Raw genomic sequence first — 23,918 nt, 5'->3', positions numbered from 1 at the left:
GATTGTCCTCTGGAGATCATCCAGTCCAAGCCCGTGCCCAGCCAGCACTACCTAGAGCAGGTGACACAGGAACACATCGAGGTGGGGGTGGAATGGCTCCAGGGAGGGAGACTCCACAGGCACCCTGAGCAGCCTGTTCCCACCCTCAACGTACAGAAGTTCTTTCTCGTGTTGAAGTGAAGCTTCTTGTGGTTTAGGTTATGGCCATTGCTCCTCATCCTGGCACTGGACACCACTGAAGAGTCTGGCATCACCCTCCTGGCACCTGCCTTTGAGGTACTGATATGTATTAACAGGATCCAGGATTGATCCAGGCCCACGAAAGGGCAAGGCATGCGGTGCCCATCAGCTTGGACCACGACCTGGGCTCAGATCTCGGATGCAGAATGAACTGAAGCAACGCTTCCTCCTTAAAAATAGTCAAAATTACCCAGAACCGGTTTACTTTTTTATCTGTGACTCTCCTTAATAAATATTTGTTCACTGCAACACTGTGCACAATTAACAAGCCTCATTACTAGATTGGTTAGTCATGCAAAAACCCTTCACAAGCAGCGGTTTGATCAGAACCTGGCTCTTGTACACAGCTGGAAGAGGGTGTGACACACACCTCCTTTCACACCCAGCTTGCCAATGCTTTTGCAGGGATGCTGAGGTAATTAAGCACCAATATTAGTCACTCACAAACCAGGACGGCAGAGAAAACAAAGTTAAGCAACATTAGAAATGAGGTTTCTAGGTTCCGTGCCTAACATCCCGTAAAAAGTCAAGCTTGAAAAACCACCTCCAGCTGCCTTGCACCTCCCTCCCACGTCTACAGCCAAAACATCCCTTACCAATGCCAGCGAGGGACAAAAGCAATAAAAAACCAGGTGTACAAAGGAAGGAAAGCACTGCCACTTCCACCACTAAGCCACGTGCCCGAGTGCCACGTGTACAGGTGTTTTAAAACCCTCCAGGGATGGGGCCTCCACCACTGCCCCGGGCAGCTGTGCCAGGGCTGGGCCTCACTTTCATCGAGGAGCAGCTCCTGGCATGAGCTGGGTAGGGCACACCCCCAGGAGCAATTCCAGGTGGGAGGCCGGGCTCTCACGCCAGGAACAAGGGAGGCTCTGGGTCCCAGCCTCTACACAGATCAGTGCATTGATGACACTGCGACCCCACAACACACGCCGCTGTTCCATCACCACAGAGAATTCCTGATTTAACTCACTTCTCCAGATAGGACAGAATACGTTGTCCTTAGCACTCATTAACACTGATTATTCCTCTCGGCTCCATTCACCGTGGAATAGAGCTGCACGTGTATCTTCAGCACACACCTGATCAAGACCAGGGGCTTGGAGCAACCTGGTCTAGTGGAAGGTGTCCCTGCCCGTGGCAGAGAGCTGGAACAAGATGATATTTAACATCCCTGGGATTCTAAGGGGTCTCCCTGGACCAGCCTGAAAATAATTTCCAGTTCCTTCTAAATGTTTGTTCGCTGCCATAGAACGATGGCACATTTTTCCATTTCTCTGACACCGAAAAGGCCATTTCCAGTAGGTATTTCCAAAAGAAAGAACCTGAACGTGGAGAAGGAGGGGGAGAAAAGACCTGTTATTAAATAGGAATCTAAGAGTAAAAAACTGTTGCTTATGTTTTTCTCAAGATCCAAATCTGTGAACCCACCAGACGCCGAGTGCGCGGGGCTGCCAGGATTCATCCCGGCCGCATCCCGCCACGCGATCCAGGCCGCGCTTTCCAGCGCGCCGCGCGGGGAGCGCAGCCTCCTCACCCGGAGCGGGATCAACCATTTTTCATCTTCCCGGGATGACAGACCCCTCCAGAGGAACCACTTTTAAGCGCAGACAAATAGCCGGCACATTCCTGCAGCCCTCTCCGGAGCATCCCACACGCCCCTCTCTCCCCGCATCCCGCCCCGCTCGGGGCTGTGCTCCGCTCGCACCGGGGTGGAAACGCGGACATCCATCATCGGTTCGGGATGCTGCAGCAGCTCTTCTGCGGGGAGTAAGTGGTACTCGGAGGTTGCTCTGCTGCTACTCATCACAACCTACCACCCCGCAACTTCTTGTAAGGCTTCCTGTAAATAGGACAGGTTGTTTTGCAGCCGCCTGTGCTGGTGGTGCAAAGCCCATCATGTGGTGGTCCTGCAATCCCCCTTCACTCCCGGCCGGAGGAACTACAGAAATCTGCCTTAATTGCTCATCTAGCACCGGGTTATCTCAGAGCAGGGACCTACTTCACAGCGCAAGGCATGTCATGTTTAATATTCCGGAAGAGCTCCAAAATGCCCGCGGAGGCAATACCTAAACCGCGGGGATCCTGCCCGGGGCAGCACCGCTCGGCCGCCTGTGGCCACCCCGGCCGGGCTGCGAGCCAAGCAGCGAGCGCAGCCCGGCTCCTGCCGCTCCTCCCGGCCCGCAATTAGCACAGCTCCGCTCCCAGAGCAGCAGAAGTCCCTCAGGCCCCGGGACAAGAGCAGCCAGAAGCCACGGCAGCCAACCCAAACAAGTCATTTGGCTCCCAGCCTACGCCGCGTGTCCTGAAGGGCCCTCGGCAGCGGCTCCCGCTCACCTTTCATTCCACAGGCACTTGGAAGCAGAGCAGGACGCGCAGGCACCATAAATACCGGGCTCTGAAAGGTGTCGGCCCCACTCCAGGGGCTGGTGACACAGGGGGTTACACCCTCCATTCATCCCACCTCATTCCAACACTGCCAACTGCTCTGTGACCTCCTGCCAAGAGCACGAAACACCCCTCAAAAGGATTTTGCTTGACAAAGTCTTGCTGTCCCTCCAATGCAGTCACACTGGAAAGTAGAGCCGTGGAAATCCTCCATCCCATGTAGCGAGTAAAAGGTCACATTTGCCATTTCCCACGTAGGAGAAGGTCTCTGCTAAAATTTAGAGTTTCACGATTCTCAGCAATGAGCTCAGTAATTTATTTCAGTCAGTGAAACACGGGTTTCTCAAATACATCTTTAAAAAGCTGCAAGCAAAACTCGTGTGAGAGTTTTGTGCAGAGGAGTAAGTTCAGAGTAAGTGCAGAGGGAGCTCTCCGAACACAACATTCATTGGTGCCCACCCTGGCTGATGTTCTGGAGCTGAGTTTCACATCGCTGCTGACACATCCCCAGCACACAGCACTCGCTGCTCACCGTGAACAACTGCAGAGATGACCCTGCTGGCAGGAGAAGCATTCCTGCTCTCCAACAGCTGCAAAGCAAGGTCGCTGTGAGCAGCAAATACTACTGGTACTGACTTTACAAAGCAAAGACTCCTTGTGTCATTCCAAGAGATGTAAAATAGGCGCTGCGTTTTCTCTCTTCCCAAGAACTCTTTGCAAAAAGAATTATAATCATAATTCTTTACTTCCTTGTTCTTAATTCCTTACAGGTGTTTCATATTCTGCCAGCAGATCCAACACAGTCACCACTCAAATGTAAAAGCCCAGACAAGGAGAAAGAACAGTTGGACTTGGATGATCGCATGGGTATTTCCCAACCTGAACAATTCTAGGATTCTATGAAATGCCTCCTGTACATCAGCAGCATCTCAGAATTAACATTTCCATGCTGAGACAGCCTGAAGAGGTTTGCCAAAACCTTTCAGGTATACAATTCCTGTGATGCTGCTTGTTTACATGCCCGTGTTCTGGATTTTATTGGACACTTCACTGCCCTCGTTGTCTTTTTTTTTTCTTTTTTGGTGAGAAAAGCAGACCTAAATAGACCTTGCAGACTGCAGGTTAAACTCTAGACACACAGTATCACTCCAAGTAGTGGTTCCTTTGACAAATTGATTGTGGAAGGCAAAATTAGGTCACCTGAGCAATTCTTGGAGTAATTTGGATGTGATTTCAACTTTTGTCTCCTGGAGAGGCCACGCTCCATCCGCTGTTTGTCATCACAGATCAGCGTTCAGCCAGCAAACAAGAGAAGGCATCTGGACCAGAACAACATTGTGCTGCAGGGGACCAGCAACACAGAGCCCAAACTCAAGGGCTCTCTCGAGCCACGGGGTTTGCATTAAGGCACTGATCTGTGTTCTCCTGTCACTCTGCACTTGTCCATTAAACAGGCCTGAATTCACTGTAGGCAATTCTTTACTCAGATGACGAACAGAGACATCTCACAACAAAGCAGAGAATGGGGGCTACCAGCAAGAAGTCAGCATTTGGCATCAATAATGATCTTGCTGTCAGCACAAGGAAAGCACACTCCTGTCCTAAAAACACTGGATGCTGGAGCAGGAAAGGGAGTAAGGGCGATGGGATGCACAGTAAAGATGCAACTCAATCATTTGTCTTTCTCTCACCAGGAGAGAGGCAGAATGCTTGTATGCCTGTATTCAGGGGAAAATGAGGGTGCAGCAAAGCCATTTAAAGCCCCCAACACTGAAGTATCATCACAGAACCACAAAATGGTTTGGGTTGGAAAGGACATGAGAGCTCATCCAGTGCCACCCCCTGCCACGGGCAGGGACACCTTCCACTGTCCCAGGCTGCTCCAAGCCCCAATGTCCAACCTGGCCTGGAACAGCTCCAGGGATCCAGGGGCAGCCAGAGCTCCTCTGTGCCTCCCATCCATCTGGGATCCCTCCAGTGAGGGTCATGGGATACCAGGAAGCTGCTTCTCCTGCTAATCCACTTCAAGAAGAGGCAATACAGAGGCAAGGGTGTTCCAGCAGCACATCCTGGGAAGCCCCAGCTGTCCTTAGGCAACATTCCAGGTGCTTTCAAGCTCCCAAAGGCTGGCATTGCTTCTCCAGGAAGGCCATGTCCTATTGCCAGGGATATTCTACCACACGGGATAATAGAAGTCACCATCATTTTCATTTCTAAGCATGGATTATGGTACTTCCTTCACATCAGTTATGCCTGTTATGTACTTCAAAGCCTAAAAGGCTCTTGCTTCGTAAGACTGCCTTATTTTATAAGCAGCATAATGAAATACCTTTGACTCATATCCACTCATTAAAGATGAGTGAAGGGATCACCCATCTTTATGTGAAATGGAAAAAAATTAAGTTTGATCAGTTACGATTTTTTTTTTAAACCGTGGTATTATTTTTAAAAATAACCTTCAAGCAAATTCCAAATTCCATAAAATCTCTGATGTCCAGGCGTAGCAGGTTTGATCCCCACATTTTACTTAAAAGAACAGAACAAAACCCCTTTTTAAAGGGAAAGAGCACAAAACCTCCTGAATTCTTCTGCATGACTAAGATCATCCTTTTGATTTCTGCCCCCAAGCTGATGGAGCCGTTAAAATTAATATATTGTGCCCATCCTTGTGCTTTTCTCCTCAGCTTAAAAACAAAACAACACACCTGACTGCAGCTGGATTTCTACTGAATAAACCAGGGTGGTCCTCAGTTATCTTCTCACTAAACGAAGAGGCATCCAGAGAATTGAGTGTGAGATTCATCTTCCCATTTTAGGTAAAGGTTTTTTTACATCACATCATCTGACAGAGGAGTTGTATCCTGCTGCTGCTGCTACAGAAATTAGTTGAAGCAACAGAACAGGCAAAAATAAAATAAAACATGGGAAAAACAAAATAGATCACAGAAACTACATATTAATACTTTAAGCTAAAGCTTTATGTCCCGAGAGCTACACTGCTGAATTACAGATATAAAACTTGGTTTGTACTTCTATAAACTTGGTTTATCATTCTGCCATTCCCCCAGGGTCCTGGGGATGGAACAGCCAATGCTAAAGCCATTCCCACAGACAACTCACCACGTGATCCCAGGTCCCTGCTTCCACTTCAATCCAAGCTGCCAACGTAGATCTGTCCACATATTGCATTTATTCACCAGGATCATTGTAGAAATGTGAATTCTGTGACTTTAATTTGCTTCTAAGCAGGCTGCCTGTGTAACCTAGGAGCCCTGCTTGCTGTTCTTTTCATCTCCCGAGACAGAACACCCCAGACACCGACAACCAGCAGCAGGGCACCTCGGCCATCTGAGGGATGCTCAGAAAAGCACCAGCTCCAAAAGGCTGCTCCTGTCACCTGCCTGCCCTCTCAGCTGCTGGCAGGCAAAGCTTCCAAGAATAAACTACAAGAAAACTCATCTTCCTACACACCCAGCGTTCCCTGAGGGGGCTGTTAGCTATCCGAGTTTGTACACGATGCTGCTTCAGAACCTCATTTCAAATACAGGTATTTCTTAATAGACAATACATTAAAATAAATACACATGTTTGTCTCAATAAGAAACAGTACCAATTTCAATAAATCCTTACCTCATTTTGGATACTATGGCCTTTTTTTTGGAAGCTAAATGCTTTTTAACTCAGGCTATCATGCATTTCCTTTAATCCCCTCTCTGGCACAGTAAAATATTCTGACAGGCAGCATCAATTCTAACTCAGGACTGCACCTCTTGCTTATTACTTGTGGTGTTTCAGTACCTCACAAGCAGGAAGATTTCCAGATGCCTGCCAGCTATCCAGTGCTCCTCATTTTCAGGCAGGCTGTTTTTCACCTCAAATCACCTAAACACTCAAAGAGACTGCACTGCAGCGAGGCAAAGAGAACTCAAGAAAGCACTCTTGGCTAAACTTCCAGCTCACAAATATTGGAAGCACGTGAATTTGTCATTAACAAGGATCTAGGTGAGTACTCAGTGTAACAGTATGACCTGCATGAAGCCTAGGCAGGCTCTGAAGGGCCATGAATCCCCAGGGTTGTGTGCTGATGGAAAAGGGCTGCTCTAAAAGCACGGACTGGGATCCATCAGGGTAAGAAAGAGGGAGGATGTGCCATGACACCTGTTCCTGCCACAGCCATCTATTAGCTGAGCAGTGTTACTCTGCTGGGAACCTGAGTAAACTGCTGCCACTACTCTGCCTCTCCCTGCAAAGTCAAGTGTCACAACACGTATCCCAGGCTCCACTCTGGAGTTTTTTGACTGTAGGCAGGAAAATGAAGGAAGCATGGAACAGGAATGGAATGGGGAGGATAGTCTGGTCTCATCTCCACGGAGATGACAGAAGGCCTCTCAGCTCTGGTGTTCCATTCTGGACACAGCCATTCCACAGGCTCAGACTGGACCTGCCTCAGGGAGCAGAGGCTTGGGGTGCAGTTACAACTTTACACTCCCTCTTACAACTTCAGAAACTTCCGAGTGCTGCTTTTCACTCAAATGTAAAAAGAGAAGGCTTCAGGGAGACATTATGGCAGCCTGCCAGCACCTAAAGGGGGCTGAAAAGAAGGCTGGAGAGGGACATTTCACAAGGGCTTGTAGTTGACAGGACAAGGGAGAATGGCTTTAAACAAAAGGAGGACAGGGTGAGATGGGATATTGGCAAGGAATTGTTCCCTGGGAGGGTGGGCAGGCCCTGGCACAGGGTGCCCAGAGCAGCTGGGGCTGCCCTGGATCCCTGGCAGTGCCCAAGGCCAGGTTGGACAGGGCTTGGAGCAGCCTGGGCTAGTGTGAGGTGTCCCTGCCCATGGCCTTTAAGGTCCCTTCCAACCCAAACCCCTCTGTGGTTCTACAGCACTACTTCTGTCTGTCTCTCCAGCTGCATAACCCACCTCTATAGGGTATTTTGTGGGTATACATCAAGGTCATCTGCATGCCAGGCTTTGCATGGGATTACACAAGCGTGCCCCCTGATCGAGGACAAAGCAGATGGGAACTGCTCCCAGCTCTGACCCTCCAGGTGCTGCACTCAATAAGCCACCCCTGTGTTATGCAAGCCTTGCATTAAAAGCCTGCTCGATGCCTTCCTGCGACTGAACAAACCATGACGTCTGTGAAGGCTTTTAACCATCGCCCAAACTTTTTAAAAAGCTTCCCTCTTTAAAAATGGAGTACAGTAGTAAAGAAAATGTGACGTGAAATCAGCTTGAGCAGCAGAGCTTTCAAGCCATCCTCGAGCTAAGAAGCCAAAAAGGTTTTAACAAACACAAAGAGAGTGGCTTTGGGTAGGCACTTTTCTGCAAGCCGTGTACTGACCCAAGGGGCACTGAAGGACATAAACAGGGTGGTAAAACAAACCAGGCAAAGCTGCAAACCCAACCAGGTTCAGTTCCTTACACAGCTGGCTCAAGCCTGTCCTAACCCAGCAGCTACACCTGCACAACACCTCGGGAATGGAAGTACCACCGTGCATGTGGAAGAAGGAAAGAGAAGGGGAGTCTCCATTTAGACCAGAAATTATCCCTAAGAAACCCACCCAGTGAAGGATTACAGTTGTTGGGATGTACAAGCAAACCAACAAGGTGCAGCGTGAGAGAACAGTCAGGGAAGCTGCAGGGGCTCGGCTGTTCCCCTCCAGATTTGCAGGAATGTTGAACAGTGGCAGGGGGCAGAGATCCAAAACACCAGTTTGGATCAGCTGGGAAATGCTGTTAAACACCAGCACTGCAGTGCTTTCAACAGATTTAGAATCATAAAATCACAGACTGGTTTGGGCTGGAAGGGACCTGAAAGCTCATCCCTTTCTGAACCCCAGCATGGGCAGGGACACCTCCCACTGTCCCAGGCTGCTCCAATCTCCATCCAACCTGGCCTGGGACACTGCCAGGGATCCAGGGGCAGCCCGAGCTGCTCTGGGTACCCTGTGCCAGGGTTTCCCCACCCTCCCAGGGAACAATTCCATCTGTATCCCAAATTTCTGTATGTTCACCCTGTCTCTAATCAATAGACAAAGATCCTGCCTGAACAAAAGATTAAAATCTGAACAGCAGCATTTTCCATTGAGGGAAGACACTTCTTAACAGTAACTTTTACAATATACAGATTTGTCTCAATGCACTAAGACAGCACTCAAATTCTCCCCTCACCATCTCACATCCCACTTTTTACACCCTATCCCTGTTAAGCAGCAGTTCAATGGACAATCTGTCTGTTATCTGAAGACCTACCATTAGTTTTAATGCAGCAAACTCATCCTTTACCACTTCAGAAGATGTGCCTGAAACAGAAGTACTCATTAACTCAGAGACCAGCAGGAAACACAGCTCTATATGAATTTTGATTAGGATGGTTCTGAAAGGAGAAGCCAATTCCTGAAGCCAGCCCTTTCACCATGCACAGGACTATAAAATGTGCCATTTCCTCCCGGTCCTCCACTTCTGCTCCTGCTCTCCCCCCCCTTATTATTCCAGTGGTTTCCATGCCATTTCATTAACAGGATAAAAAAAAAAAAATTAACATCATTTTCTAACATGCCAAAAAAAAAAAAAAAAAAAAAAAAAAAAAAAAAGGTGGGGGGGTGGGGAGGGGGCTGGAAAATTCGCTTCCTTGCTTTTGCTGTTTTAGCTCCAAAGCTAAGCAAGCCCAGCTGCTCAGGAAATACCATTGGAATGAACACATTATTGAACATGGAAGAATCAATCGAGATTGCTGTCAAAAATTTCACATGCTGCAAGCAGGCCAGCAATCAAAGGGCTCTTACGAAATACTTCTCCTCAGCCATGTTGAACAACTTCATCTTTCAAAACTCGGGCACATGATCAAAATTACTTAAAAAAAAAAAAAAAAAAAAAGAAAAGAAAAGAAAAAAGAAATCACAGAGAAAAGAACTGAATTAGAGTAATTTCACTAGGAAGCTATTTTTTGTTATTAACACCTGACATAACATGACTGTTCTCTAGGTATTGCATTTATTCCAGACCAAATGAAGAGGGGGGTGAAAAAAAAAGTTGTAGCTAAAGATCACTTCTTTCCAAATAGCAAAGCCTACTCATTTTGTCACTGATTTCATCCTGGATTCTTTTTACTGACACATTTGCTGACAACACACAAAGGACACTGGCTGTTTTAAAGGGCAACTTCAGCCTATTTTGCTGTAAATACTTGAACACCACGGAGGTTTCTCTTAGTCAGCTGACACTGATGAACAATTTGACCATTCCAGAGTTGCTCAGGGCTCTTCTACAGCCATGATGAGGAAATTTCAGGGCTTGGAGCAACCTGGGATAGTGGAAGGTGTCCCTGCTCATGGCAAGGAGTGGAAGTGGATGAGCTTTAAAGTCCCTTCCAACCCAAACCATTCTGGGATTTTACAGCAGGTTTCACATGTCCTGATGCAACAGATTGGTTTGTTTATGGTTTTCCTGCATTTTCATAATGCTGTGCCACTCTGAAGTAAATTATCTGTAGCAAGTCTGTTCTTCCTTGCATCAACAGATGGAATGTAACAGCCTCTTCAGCTCCTTTTCCAAGCAAATCATTTGGATTCTTACTTATTTCCCCTAACAGACCTTTTGGTGGCCTTCATGATCTGATCTTGCAGCACAGAGGAGGATGCTGTGAAGTGAGGTTGTTCTTGCAAATTCTATATTCCTGAGCTGAAATAACCGATTTTTGATGGGTTTTTTTGTTTCTTCTTTTTCTCTCAACTGTGTTGATCATAATGCATTATCACCTCGTGGAATTTAGCTCTGGGATATTCCATTTGACAGTATCTGAAGTTTTTCATTCCTTTAATATCTGCTGTCACATGCCTTTAGTTAGTGAAATGCTCCCAGAAAAGGGGCCACTTCATTCAAAAACTCTGTACCTCAACAGGAAATAGAAAATGAAAAATCATGAAGAAAATAATGGAAAATGAACAACTAACCCTGAGGGTACAGTGTATATAAAACAGAAAAATACCCTCAAGCACCTCCTCTTTTCCCTCCTCACCCCAACACCCAGAAGATACAAAGAAGATACAACCTTCATAATTCCACCATGAATAGAAAAACAGGTTAATGACCACTATTATCCATTTCTGGCACCCCAAAACACTGCCCCCAATGTGTATTTGAAACCTTGCTCATAGAAATTGTTGCACGAGGATGATGCTGTGAATCCTTCCATTTATACCCCAGACAGGGGGGTTGAGTGAATTTCTTATACAAGCAAATAATTAAAGAAAACTTAAGCCCTCTGCTGCTCCTAATTTGAACTGTTCTTTCAGCCTGAAGCCACAGCATTTGCTAATGGCCTGGATTACTTAGCAGAAATTAAGTTTTGTCTTAAAGTCTCTCGAATTAATGACCTCAGCGTGGAATAAGCTTTGTGAACAAGAGTCCTGAATATCCTGGCAAACACAGGAAAATCAAGAGAACACAGGTTTTGAAGCTGGAGGTTTAAAGGCTGCTTTAAAATTAAGATTAGTTATAACAGATGAAAGCTGAGCAGATAATGTATTTGCCTTCCTGAGCAGAGAGAATGCACTGTGTCAAAATTTCATTCAAAAATTCAAGTCTTGTCCACCTTGAAAAACAATGAATGGCTTTATTTTCCCTTCCCTTCTTATCAGGAAAGGATTTTCAAGTATGCTCCTTCAACTTTTATTGTGGCTTTTATGTCCAAGTCAAACAGTTTGCTCTTGGCATATGTGAAACTAAATACTGACAGCTATTGACTGTAAAAGGAAATTCTCAATTGGATGATTCGCACCCGCTTGATTCTAACAACAATTTTGTAGAAATGCTAAATCACACACGATTGCTTGCACCATGATTCCCATTTTTTATTATATAGCTCAAGTTCCCAGAATTAAATCTTACTTCATAAAAAAAAAAAATAGATTAATTGAGTAAATTCATTTGAAGATTTATCAGTTTCTTACATTTGGGCACTTTTAAGGTGTTTGTTAATTTCAATTAACTTGCAAAGTTATGAATTGTACAATCAGAACATGCTTGAATAATGTTTAATTAAAACCCAAATGCTGTAACAAAGGTTATCAGAGGTGTATTTAAAACCATGCTTTACCTGGGAAAAGCTCATCTTGATTCAAGCTGTGAAGTTATTTGAAGTTCAGTGAACGGGGGGAATCATTATTAAAGTAGAAGGCACAGATCTTCTGAAGAAATACTGAATTCCAGAACATACAGCTTGCTGAACAATTAGCAGAAATAATTCTGACCTGTCCCTTTTCCTTGTTCACCGAAATTGGGATGCTCACAGCACAAGGAATATTCTCAGGAGAGAAAGACTGCAATTGTTGTCCCACCAAACAAGCACCACAAGGAGGAAACTGCCAGGTGAGGAGTTCCAACTGTAGCTGGGGTTTTTCACAAGTGAAAACAATTCAGGTTTTATGCAGTAAAAAGAAACCTAACTGAATGATGTCTTCTCTCAAAGGAAGGAGTGAGAATACAGATGGCTGCCAACTGCATCTTGCTAAGAAGCACTTTAGTGCAAAATTCTTTACCCACCTTATCCTTTCCCCGGTATTTCTTCACCAGGCACAATGTGCTCAACATCCAGAAAGTGAAGCAAACCTGTCTTTGCAATTAATAGAAAAATAAATCATTACGTGATCACAGGAGGGTGAGAACTCCAAGAGGAACTGGCTTATCTGAAATTTGGATTTTACCCCCAGGTTGGTGACTGCAGTTCTTCTGACTGGAGACCACCTGAACCTCTAAAGGGCCTCAAAGGACTAAAGGACACAAAAGCTGGGACTGATTAATCAGGATTCAGTAAACTACTGCTGAGATTAGCCGAAGCACACGGTGCATCTGCCACCTCCACCAGGAATTTGGTTGAAAGCAGAGGATGGAGATGACACTTAAGGCACAAAGTCACCTGGAGCAGGTGAGGTGGCAGGGATGTGGAGTGTAGGGTCTACAGTAACTAAGGCCAGATAATCCACTGCCACAAGGCCAGCAGAACAAAAGCAACTCTGTGCTGCAAGGCAGATTTTCTGCTCAGCAACAATAATCATCTGTCAGGCAGAGGCCAAAACATCAGGCTGGCAAAGACTGGCCCTCAGAAATCAGACAGGAACAAATGTCTGGCCCTTCAGCCAGCCAGTGCTAGGGAATATTGGGAAAACAGGCTGCAGCTTCTGCACAGTATTTCACTGAATTTGGCAGGTCTCAGTTGTGAACAATCTCAACAGATGAGCTGGGTTAGAGCCACAGGTGGAGCACTGAGGCTCTGCTGTCACCCTGTAGCTGCCACCCTTCACCATCAGCAGGCAGACAGCTTTTCCTGGAGCAACTGGGAACCTGGAGCAACTGGGAACCTGGAGCAACTGGGCAGCAGCACCTGGTCACTGTAGCAGAAAAGGCTGGGCAACCACCAGCAGTCTTTGCTTGCCTCCAGCTCCTCTCACAGGGGATTAGGATCACATTCAAAGGAGTCAGGGAAACACACAGAGACAGGTACCTTGGCAATCCTTTAGTGTCAAGCCTGCAGCTCAGTTCCCAGGAACTTCCTTCCTGGGCCAGCTGCACCTAATGTGGGTTTCATTCCTCCTGCAATGTCAGTTTTCATGGATATCCTTGTCTACATAGGACAGGAAACCTACCTGAAACAGACTTGCAAAATACCTGGGCTGGGGGGAGAGCAGAGGAGAGGTAGAGAATGGAAAATACTTCCAGAAAGTTGTGTCAAACCTGAGTAATGGGTTTGGGTGTTTTTTTCCAGCTGTAGGTAACAAACCAGACAGGTTTTACACAGGTTTTGGCCTGACCTTGCCTCGTCAGGAGCCTAGACTAGATGACCTCCTGTGGTCTCCCCAGCCTGAATTTTCCTGTACAGGTAAAGGTTTTAAAGCTGCTCAAATATGATTTTGCTATATTAAGTTTCATATCAAATGAAAACACCTCAAAAAACTGAGTATTTCTCTAAGGAAAGCAAACTCGTATCTACCCCCTTCTTAACATTCTGTGTGGTATAACAAAGTGAGAGAATAAAGCAATTGGAGGGATTTCCCCCCTCATAACAAGCACACACAACTGATGAAGGTTCAAGCTTAAGAAAACAACAACAAAAAAGAACTCCTAATCATAACATATTAATGTTACATGAAAAAAAAAATCTCATTAAAGCCATAGTGATATTGCAACAATGCCTCCTGATACAAGTAATCATACATTAATAAGCCTAGATCATATTTTATACTGGAATATCACTTACAGAAGAGAAGGACCGTGTCCAAAATAACATTCTTTAAAGACACTGAACTGTCTTCTTTAAATATTTTAAAAGCAAAAACAAACAACTGCTGGGTAGCAGAACGAAGAGGGCTTTACATCAAACACCAGATATTAGTGTGTGGAAGCAGAGGTCACTCCATCATGTGCTCCCCATGTGAAAGGCTCCTGGGTTGAGTTCCCAGTACCTCCCAGTGAGAGAAGTGCTGAGGAAGGGAGAACTTGTGCGTCCTCACCTTTGGAAAAAGCACTGAGTGCTTTGGCTGTAGGGAACACTTCACCCCAAAAACCTCTGCAGTTTCCAGTACTTCTCTCTTCCTATCACTTCAGGCACTGATCTCTCTCCTTTTCCATCCACAGGTGTTAAACCAGCAGCTCTGGAGCAGGGACACCAATGCCTGGGTTTGATTTAACATGGAACACAGGTATCCATCCCTTCATGCTTCAAAGCAGCCTCCCTCTTCTAATCCCTCCTTTTTATTTGCCTATAAAAAAGCCTAATTACTGAGCTGCACCATTTTCTGGGAAAACTTTTGAACACTCCCACATGATGTACTGGTTTGTTTAAACACCAGGTAACAGGACCACATAAAAGATTCATCCTTCCCTAAAAAGCAGTTTCAGTTTTATCACACAAGATGAAATTCCAAGGCAGAACTCATCCATCAGCAAAATTAGTAAGCTTAACGTATGGATCACCAAAACTCCCACTTCAGGGACTGCCAAGTTTTTATCTCTGCAACAAGTTCTATGACAGCTTCCCCTAAAGAGCTGAAATTTCAAGTACTTCCCAAGTAAAACACAAATTGTGAATCACAGTTCAGTCAGAGTGACAGAATAAAAATCATCTTCATACAACCACCAGCACTTCCCCCTGCACACCATTATTTTGTAAGGATGCCACAAGACATTTTCATTTTAAGGAACCAGGTGAGGTAAGGATTTTCTAGCACTTGGTCCAATCAGAACAAGACTCAAAGACAACTTCTAGGAGAAACTCAGAGTTACTCCTAAAAATTTAATTTTCTGTTTAACACAAAGAGTTTGTTCTTCACACAGGCCTCAGTGAGCCACTGACAGAGTAAAAGGTGATGCTCATAACTCATGTTTTCAGGTATTGAAAATGCTGATTCATGCATATGAAAAACTTCATTCATGAAGGGTTTTATGCAGGTGCTTAAAAGCACCTAATGAAGTGTTCATTACTCATTTCAAGAGCTCCTGTCTTTTCCAATATATATAGTTTGGGCTCCAAATGTTATTGAATATGTATATTCCTACTTTACAGCAAATTATAACCTTGCTCTTTCAACTGCTTTAAGTATTTATATTCACAATGGAAAGGGAAAAAAAATTCATGCAGTTTTGCATATATTCATGATTGAACTGTTCAGCAAATCTAATGCTAAAGGTTAATCTTGAGACTGGGACCAGATGTTCAGTCAGAAGGAAATTTTTCTCAAGAGGAGATACCCAGGAAGTCTGTCTTTCCAATCTGCTGCAGCCCACGGAATTTCCCACCACACTGATCCAACTGGGAAAAACTCTGAGTCAGCCTCCAAACTTAACCATGTAGGGAGCAGAAATACCAGCTCTGAGGGCTTCAGCACAGAACGCTGAAAAGCACGTGGAGCACTCGTAACATTCTCAAGTGCTCAGGTGAGCATCCCACCAAGCACACACAGCTCCTGTCAACAACGTGGTTCTTGTTACAAGCCTCAGAATGAACTTTAACTCTCTAACATCTAAGCCACTGAGTTGTTTCAGCCTAAATGGTAACAGAGCACTCGCTCTGGATTCTAACCAGCAGAACATTTCACAGGTACGTGGATAAGCTTGCTAAGCCTTCTCTTCTCCGGGATGAGCAGTCCCAGCTCTCTCAGCCTCTCCTCACTTGAAAGATGGTCCAGTCCCTTCATCAACTTTTGGTCCTGCACCACATTTGCTCCAGTAAATCCGTATCTTTCTTTTACAAAGCAGCCCATAATCAGCAGTAGGAGTCCAGATGGGGCCTCGCTGGTAATAAGTGGAGAGGAAGGATCAGCTCCCTCTGCCTCCTCCAGTCTTCCTTCAGAAAAGGAATCGTATCACAGACTGGTTTGGGTTCTAAGACACCTCAAAGCCCATCCCATCCCACCCCTGCCATGGCAGGGACACCTCCCACTGTCCCAGGCTGCTCCCAGCCCCAGTGTCCAGCCTGGCCTTGGGCACTGCCAGGGATCCAGGGGCAGCCCCAGCTGCTCTGGGCACCCTGTGCCAGGGCCTGCCCACCCTCCCAGGGAACAATTCCTGCCCAATATCCCATCCAGCCCTGCCCTCTGGCAGCAACAAAATTGTGCCTTTCACTTCTTAAAGCCATGGGAATCACTAGGAATAAGCAACCTAAGGCTGAGGTGGGGCTAAGGACAGGCTTAGCATGGGCTCCCACATACAATTCTTGTATCCAGGAGAATTTTAGTGTATGCTGAATTTAACCTCTTGTACTTGGCAGATCTTGTTTCCCTCAGCACGAGAAATAAAATAAAAGCCCCACTTAGGTAAAGCCACAATAGCAGCCCATTATCACAGCACACATTGCTCACTCACAAACACCACAAAGTTCCCTCTGGCTCCAGCTCAGCGTTTCCCAATTGCCAAAATGAAATGTATATCCGTGTACCTCGCCTGGCAAGCATCCAGCTGCAGATGCAAACAGATTTTCAGTTCCTTGCAACAGTGGAAGGCCGTGCTTCAAAATGAGGATAAAACATCTATCCCCAGAAAGAAGAGGATTAGATATTCATTTAGGGGTTTTCATATTAAATCCAGATCCTGCTAACGATGGGATGCCCTCTAAACCAATCTTAAATCCCCCTGTGGCCCCAACATGTCCTGTCTAAGATATCTTTAAGCTCTTCTGCGAGCCAGCAGGGCAGAAAAGCCCTTCCCCAAGCCACTGTGAGTGAAGAGGGCAAAACACAAACAGCACAAAGCAAAGTTTAGGGCTAATTACATGATCTGTGCTCAACTCCTGCCCTTCCACTAGCCAGGATCCCATTGCAAAGTTCCTTAAAAGCAGAAATTATTTGCAGATTAATTTAAAATAGAAAATAAAGTTGTCAAAAAGCCTGATATCATTTGTTAAAAAGATGCTGACTTTGGCTATTAAAAGATTCATAACTGAGGCTGCAGCATTAAACATAAAAATGATAGGTCAAGGAAACAGAAAACACACCCTAACATCTCATAGGAAGAAAATATCATTTTATTGGCTAAAGAAACCAATCCTGGGTCCCACATTACTCCCATGACAGCTTTATTTTACCCAATCTTGATAAGACTTTTCTGCTCACACACTGCATTTCGGGGACAACCACCAGCCTTACAGAGGCTTTGAACACAAATTATTAACACTGCCAATGGCATTATGATCATCAGGAGAAATCTACCCAAAAGCTTCAGCTGCATTTTGGTTTTTTCTGAACTGTTTTCAGCTGTATAAATCCACCAGGGCAGGACATGTCTTGGCTTGAACATTTCAACAAACACCTAATAAATAAGATATTGGGAAGCTGTATGATCATACTAGGGAGTTAGGGCCTTACTCACCTGACAAATGGTATCGGGCTTTTGTAACACCTTTCTTTCATGTTTCAATAACCTAGTGAGTAGTTTAAGGTTGCTAATAGTACATTATTGATTAAGACAGGAAAGCATACCAACCAAGCCACAATTTGGAATATAAATCTTATGCCTTGACCTTTCTGAAATGCTCCAACCACAGCGAAATAAAACTGACAAATATTTCATTTGGAAAAGCACAAGAATGTATTTTGTATTTCTCTGGAAAAGGTGAGAATCCACAGCCCTTTCCAAGCTGTACATGAGATACTTATTGAATCGTTATGACTGGAAAAGACCTCCAAGACTGAGTCCAACCATTAACCCAGCACCACTGCAGATCTGAGTATCTACAAATACTGCAGGTACTACAAGCACAGCAACATCAAACTGTGCTCATCTACCAGCAAATCCATTGCAGGAAATCTGTTCCCAGTATTTGATACAGACAGAAAAGCCTCTTAGGAAGAATCTGCTTCAACCCAAGCATCAATTTCCTTCCAATTGGAGGTACACCTGCCAAGGCAAAAATTCCTCTATTTTCTCTTTTCCAGTGTAGGCATCAGGAGCTCCATAGCAGCAAGGACTGTTATCACTGGGAGCAATTGATCTGAGTGGTACAACGGCTGCTTGCCTGCTTTGCCAGGCATTCTCTAGGACAAAATATGACCACTTGGTTAAAGCAGTCAAAGTCCATTTCCCAGCTGACTCACAACCTGCCTCATCACAGCAACACCCACACCTGTATTTCCCTCTCTTCACCACGGTATTACCCACTTCAGCCACTTCTCCTAAGGTTGTTACAGCCACGTGCTGCCACCTGACCCTCATTTCTTTTGCAATGTTACATGATTTTACCCAGCATGCTGAGGACTGTGTTCAAGTGCATACACTTTATTCTACGTACCCTGGAATATTTCCACTCTTACATGACTTTTTTTTAAAACCAGGCAGGAAAAGTGATTTCTATTTTATTTTTTTACCATCAGCCCTTCAAGTCAGGTTTCAGCAATATGAGAACACTGCAGGTAATTGAGATTCTCCTTCAGTTCCAACATTGCCACAGCCAACAAGAGGGACAGGAAAGATGGCCCTGACGTGCCTGCTGGAATACCAAGGAGTGGTGTGACCTTCCCATCTAAAGGTACTTTACGTGTCTATTTTGGGATTATTCCACCGTTCAGGTGGATGTATCAGCTACCTAAAATTACTTTCTCGGTTCCATGCCCATCGTTCAAACAGAAACCAATTCCTCACTTCCTCATCTGCTTCCACATCCAGGGGCATTCATTTCATTTTCAGGTATTTTAAGAATTTTCTGATAAATTCACTTTTTTTTTTTTTTTTTTTTTGCTGTCCTTCCTGCCAGCACTTCAGAAGCCTCTTCTGCTACAGTGAATTTCTGCAGGGAACATTCCCCTCCCTGTAACTAAATTAACTCAACTATCTTAGTGAAGCTCAATGGAATGGCTTCCCAGTTTGTTCACAATACCCTGACAGGAGAGAAATGGTCACCTAACACAACAGTTAGGTTTTTTCCAAGGCCTACATCCGGGCTTTCCCAACTTTTCCAAAGTATTTTCAGAGGAAGAAAACAAGCTGCAGGAAAAATACCTTTCTCAATCATTCATTTTTAGAGACAGAAAAACCTCAAAATGTTCCAACAGAAAAAAAAAAACCAAAACCAAAAATAACATTGTGTGGGGTTTTTTTATTTACTCCAGTACCCCATAAAAGGCTCTTCTTCCAGTCACAAGGGACAAAAGTGACATTTCCATTGTCTACGGGCAACACAATTGAATTTGATGTCTGTTGATAAACACTGAACAGGAATAAAAAGCTTGCAGGAGCCATGCACTTGCTGGAAGGCAAATCTGAGGATCTGTAGGCCAAAATAAAGATTAACACGTGCCCATGGCCACACAGACGCCAAGATCAGGTGCTGAACAATGGAAAGGAGCCCCAGATACTCCTACACCAGTGAGGGAACCTTTTCTTAGGTCAGGTTACATTCCAGAATTGGAGATGTTCTGCATAGCAAAGATCACAGTGTTAAAATTACGTGACAAAACACAAACCAGATCAGTTCCAAGGGCAATTTTTGAGCCAGCAGCTGACAGCTACCACCAGAAACTGGAAAAAGGGATTTTCATCCTGTTGACTGGAGAAAATGCCACCCCAGTGAGGGACAAGAGGAAGATGATACTGGAGCAACTGCAAAGCACAGCAGCACAAAGTTCTGCCCCAGACATTTAATTACAAACACACCAGTCTGGGAAAACAAGGAGGAGCTGCTGCTGGAAGGCCTTGGGTCAGCCGGCCCCGGGGGGGCGAGGCGGGATGGGAGGGAGGGCCGGGAGGGAAGGAAGCAAAACAGGCCTGATAAGATCAGCCTCCTGCCCCCACGAATCTGAAGCGACTCCAGCTCTCAGCCTAATAAAGAACATCTTTAAAACCAAGACTGGACAATCTACAGAGAGAGCCCAAGCGCAGGGAGAGGGTGAGCCCAGAGGCCACGCTGCAAAACCAGCCTCAAACTCCACTCCTGAAAGGAGTGAAAATTCATGTGCTTATTCCCCTGCCAAGGGGGACAAGGTACCATTAGGATTCATTTTTCAGAAGCAATCTGAGTAAATAGACCCACTTCAAACCAACTGAAGTTATTGAGAAGTACAGCAACACAAAGATTTCAAAAATCAAAACCATCATCGTAATCCAGGGAGCTTCCCTGTCTCCAAGGATTTCATCCTCCTGGCAGATGTAGTAAAAGGATGTGACTCCTGCATGGAGAGCTGCTACTGCTCCTCTAATGAGCTGGGAGAGGAGCCCATCCCTCGCTGGAGCAGTGGGAATGTCACAGGGCTGTGCAAAACAGCAACACCAGCAGTCCCAGCAAACCAAGGAGATGGCATGATGGCTGCAGCAAACACAGAATAAGGGCCCTCCCTCTCCTAAAGACATCCACAGCTCTTCCAAGACGTTGGAACAAAGGCATCATTCCCATTACATTCTGGAAGTTGGTGTTTTCTAACGCCCAACAGTTTGGAAAATCCTTCTAACCACAACCAAGCCACAGACTTGCTCCTGATTTAGCTGTTTTGATAACAAAGCCAGGTCTCTTCCCTTATCTTCTTTCAGTTGATGGTTTGAGGTTTAATCCAACATTTTGCAGCAATCCTTAAGTAAAAACAATTATCCCTCTGAGACCTGTTTAGGGTAACTTCACAATTTCAGTCATGTACCTCAGTACCCTGAGGGCTACTGAACATTTTCCATTTCCTTACTATATAATTAAACCTCTAGTATGCCACGAATTTCTACCTCAACCCCACTCTGCTTTACATTTGACAACACACTTCACTCTGTCCTCATTCCTTACATTAGTTTAACCTGGTAAATGACATTCTTAGCAAAAAATGTTGCTCTTCTTAAAATGCAAGCTTCTCCAACTCAACAAATATCCGCATTATCAAACAAAAATGTTGTGGAAGAGAAGGTGACCCTGCCAGGAATTTGTTATGCCCTTAGATCCACTAGGAACAATGCATCTAAATTCAAATTAAAACATGACGCAGAGCAAAGTGTCCCCAGAAATAATGGCATGAACTCAGGAAGAAGTGATAAGCAAGGAAGAACTAATGGAGGGGGAGAGGAACAGAGCTAGGACAGAACTGGGAATCACACATTATCTCCACTCAAAACTGTATTTTATGACAACCCAGCCCAGGTAAGTCATAAATCTGCCTCATGAAATTAGGTGTTGGCAAAGTTAAAATCAAATAAGCAAAAAACAGAAACTCACTGTTCTTAAACAGGGAGTGACCTAAAACATCAGTAAAAAAAAAATCTTAATAAACAAAGACCTTGCTTGTAATTATTCCCTGTACTCCAAAAAGGATTCACACAGTTGTTACCTATGCTACACCTGCTTCTACGCCGAATGCTGAGCACCTTTCAGGAAATACAACAATAACTGTACAAACAAGCAGTATCCTAGTTGCATAATATACAAAATTATGCTTTTCTCTTTACATTTGTACAGCATTAAACCTGAAAGAAGATTGCCCTTCCATGGAAGGGATCCAGGAATCCACAGAACCCGCAAAACAGCCAGAAGGCAAATGCTTCTAAGAAGTAGGTCACTCCTGCTGCTTCAAAATTATTTACAATCCCCAAACAACCCGTTGTAAACACAGCCAGCATTAACGTCGGCGGCATTATGGGCAAACTAAGCACGTGCACTCAGAGAGGGGAAATCAAACACTGCTGCACTTCAGCAGGCACTGTCAAATAATAGATACTCTCAAACATTATTATTACCTCAAATAATAGACAATGACTCCAAAAAGCCACTTGTCTTGCACTAGAACAACAGCAGTTCATCTGAAGCTTAGGCAAAGCCTTGGTTCAGTGAGGTACAACTGTCCAAAGGGTGTGACACAAAACATCCACGTGTGTTCCACGAGAATTTGGCCTCCTGCTTTGAAAAGCATACATTTCACCTCATGAAAAGGTTGTATTTGATACTTTTCACTGTTTTCTAGGCAAGAAAAAGCCAATTACTTCCAAACCTCTGCTTTGTAGTGGCCCAAGACATTTTGCCAGCCCCTCATTAGCTTCAGATGATACTCACTAACTCTTCTGGGACACCAACAGCATGTGAAGGACCCAGCCTTCACACATTGCTCTCAATTTTCTCCCAGCACTGTGGCAAATCACTGTTTACAGCCAGCCACCCTACCCTGAAGAGCTAAAACCCCATAAATTATAAAAGCCAGCCCATCAAACCTTATCTTTATACCTGCAATAATTCCGCAGTGCGACACGGCTCGGCTTGGACTCCCACTCCCCCTCCTAGCCTTCACGCCAGAGCACACTTGGAGCAGAGACTCCTTAAAAACCAGCAAACTGAGGTCAAATCACAAAAGAAAAGTGACTTCCTAATATTTCACTCTGCTGGCAAACCAAGATGCCTCTGCAGCTGTAATTGTCCTTGGAGCTCAGCCATTTACGTGCTTTCACTTTCCAGATAAAAATGACCCTCATCTTTCCAGGATACTGAACCATCAACAGGGAAAAAACATGTCACCAGCACCATTTATCCTACATAGGATGTATGTGTTGGGTTACCTAGGATGACCTTCCTCACCACGCTCAGCTCAGCACCAGATGGGATTTAAATACACATTCCCCCCATCCTAATACTACTAAAGCATTTCCCGCTGTGGAAAATGCAGGAATTAGTACCTGCTACAGAACAAAGGAAATGTGGTTCAGACCAATTCCTTCCTGAAATGATTTGAAATGGTCATGCAGAAAACAACATATGATAGAGTCACTCCATGAAAAACAGCGAAACCAAAAATCCCATCATGATACAAACAGTGACAAAATGTGGAATCAAAACTGCACAGGTAGCACTTGTTATTTAAAATGTGCGTCTCCCCACAGGCATGCAGGGGATCTGAACAGAGGAACTTTGCCTGGCTTGGTCTGAGCAGCTGGCTCTCACCAGCTGCAAACCAGGGAGAGACTTCAGGGACCTTACAGAACCCCAGTCCTATCTGTTCGGCTGAATAAAAATCACCACAACCTTGCAAAGGTCAAAAGCTTTCTCTCAGAGCCAGGAACTCCCAGTCTGTTTGCTACAGGTCTTACTACTTGACACAGAAAAGAAGTCAAAAGTACCTTGTGGTCTGGAAGGTCAGTGAGGCCAACTACAAGTACCTCACAAATAGAACAGGAGACCTGAACCACCACAGAAGTATTTTTTCTTTTCAATTACCCCCTGTGTATGACCTTATCAAAAGGAAAAAGACTTTCAAGGGAGATAAAGATCAACTGATAAACCAGACCTGGAAAATCCAAGTCCTTTTCCTATGGAGGCAGAGTAGCAGATTCATTGAGGCTGCAGCCAGGCCAGGGAGGAGATTGTCCCTCTCTGCTCTGCACTGGGGACAGTTTTGGGCACCACAGTATCAGAAGGATCTAAAGCTGCTGGAGAGCATCCAAAGGAGGGACACAAAGATGCTGAAGGGCCCAGAGAGGATGCTAAATGAGGAACAGCTGAGGTCAACTGGCTTGTTGTCCTGGAGAAAAGGAGATTGAGGTCAGACCTCATCGGGGTCTGCAGCTACCTCCGGAGGGACAGCTCCAATCTCTGCTGTGCCCAGGGACAGGACCCAGGGAACAGCTGGAGCTGGGCCAGGGCAGGGTTAGGTTGGATCTCAGGGAAAGGTTCTTCCCCCAGAGGGTGCTGGGCACTGCCCAGGCTCCTCAGGGAATGGGCACGGCCCCGAGGCTGCCAGAGCCCAAGGTCAGAGCTGGGCTTGGCAGTGCTGGGGGAATCCTTGGACTCAATCTTAGAGGTCTTTTCCAGCATTAATGATTCCATGAGTCTACATTGCTGCAG

General features: G+C 45.2%; 1 protein-coding gene across 6 annotated transcripts in view; it reads right to left on the bottom strand.

Annotated features, from left to right (window-relative positions):
• The window catches only part of AGAP1 (ArfGAP with GTPase domain, ankyrin repeat and PH domain 1), a 315,433-nt gene that overhangs the window by 250,253 nt on the left and 41,262 nt on the right, over window positions 1–23,918 (bottom strand). The window lies entirely within an intron of this gene.

This window comes from Corvus hawaiiensis, chromosome 7 (genome assembly GCF_020740725.1).
Source record: "Corvus hawaiiensis isolate bCorHaw1 chromosome 7, bCorHaw1.pri.cur, whole genome shotgun sequence".
NCBI lineage: Eukaryota > Metazoa > Chordata > Aves > Passeriformes > Corvidae > Corvus > Corvus hawaiiensis.
Note: the sequence above shows the minus strand (reverse complement) of the source record. Positions and strands in the feature narration are given on the sequence as shown.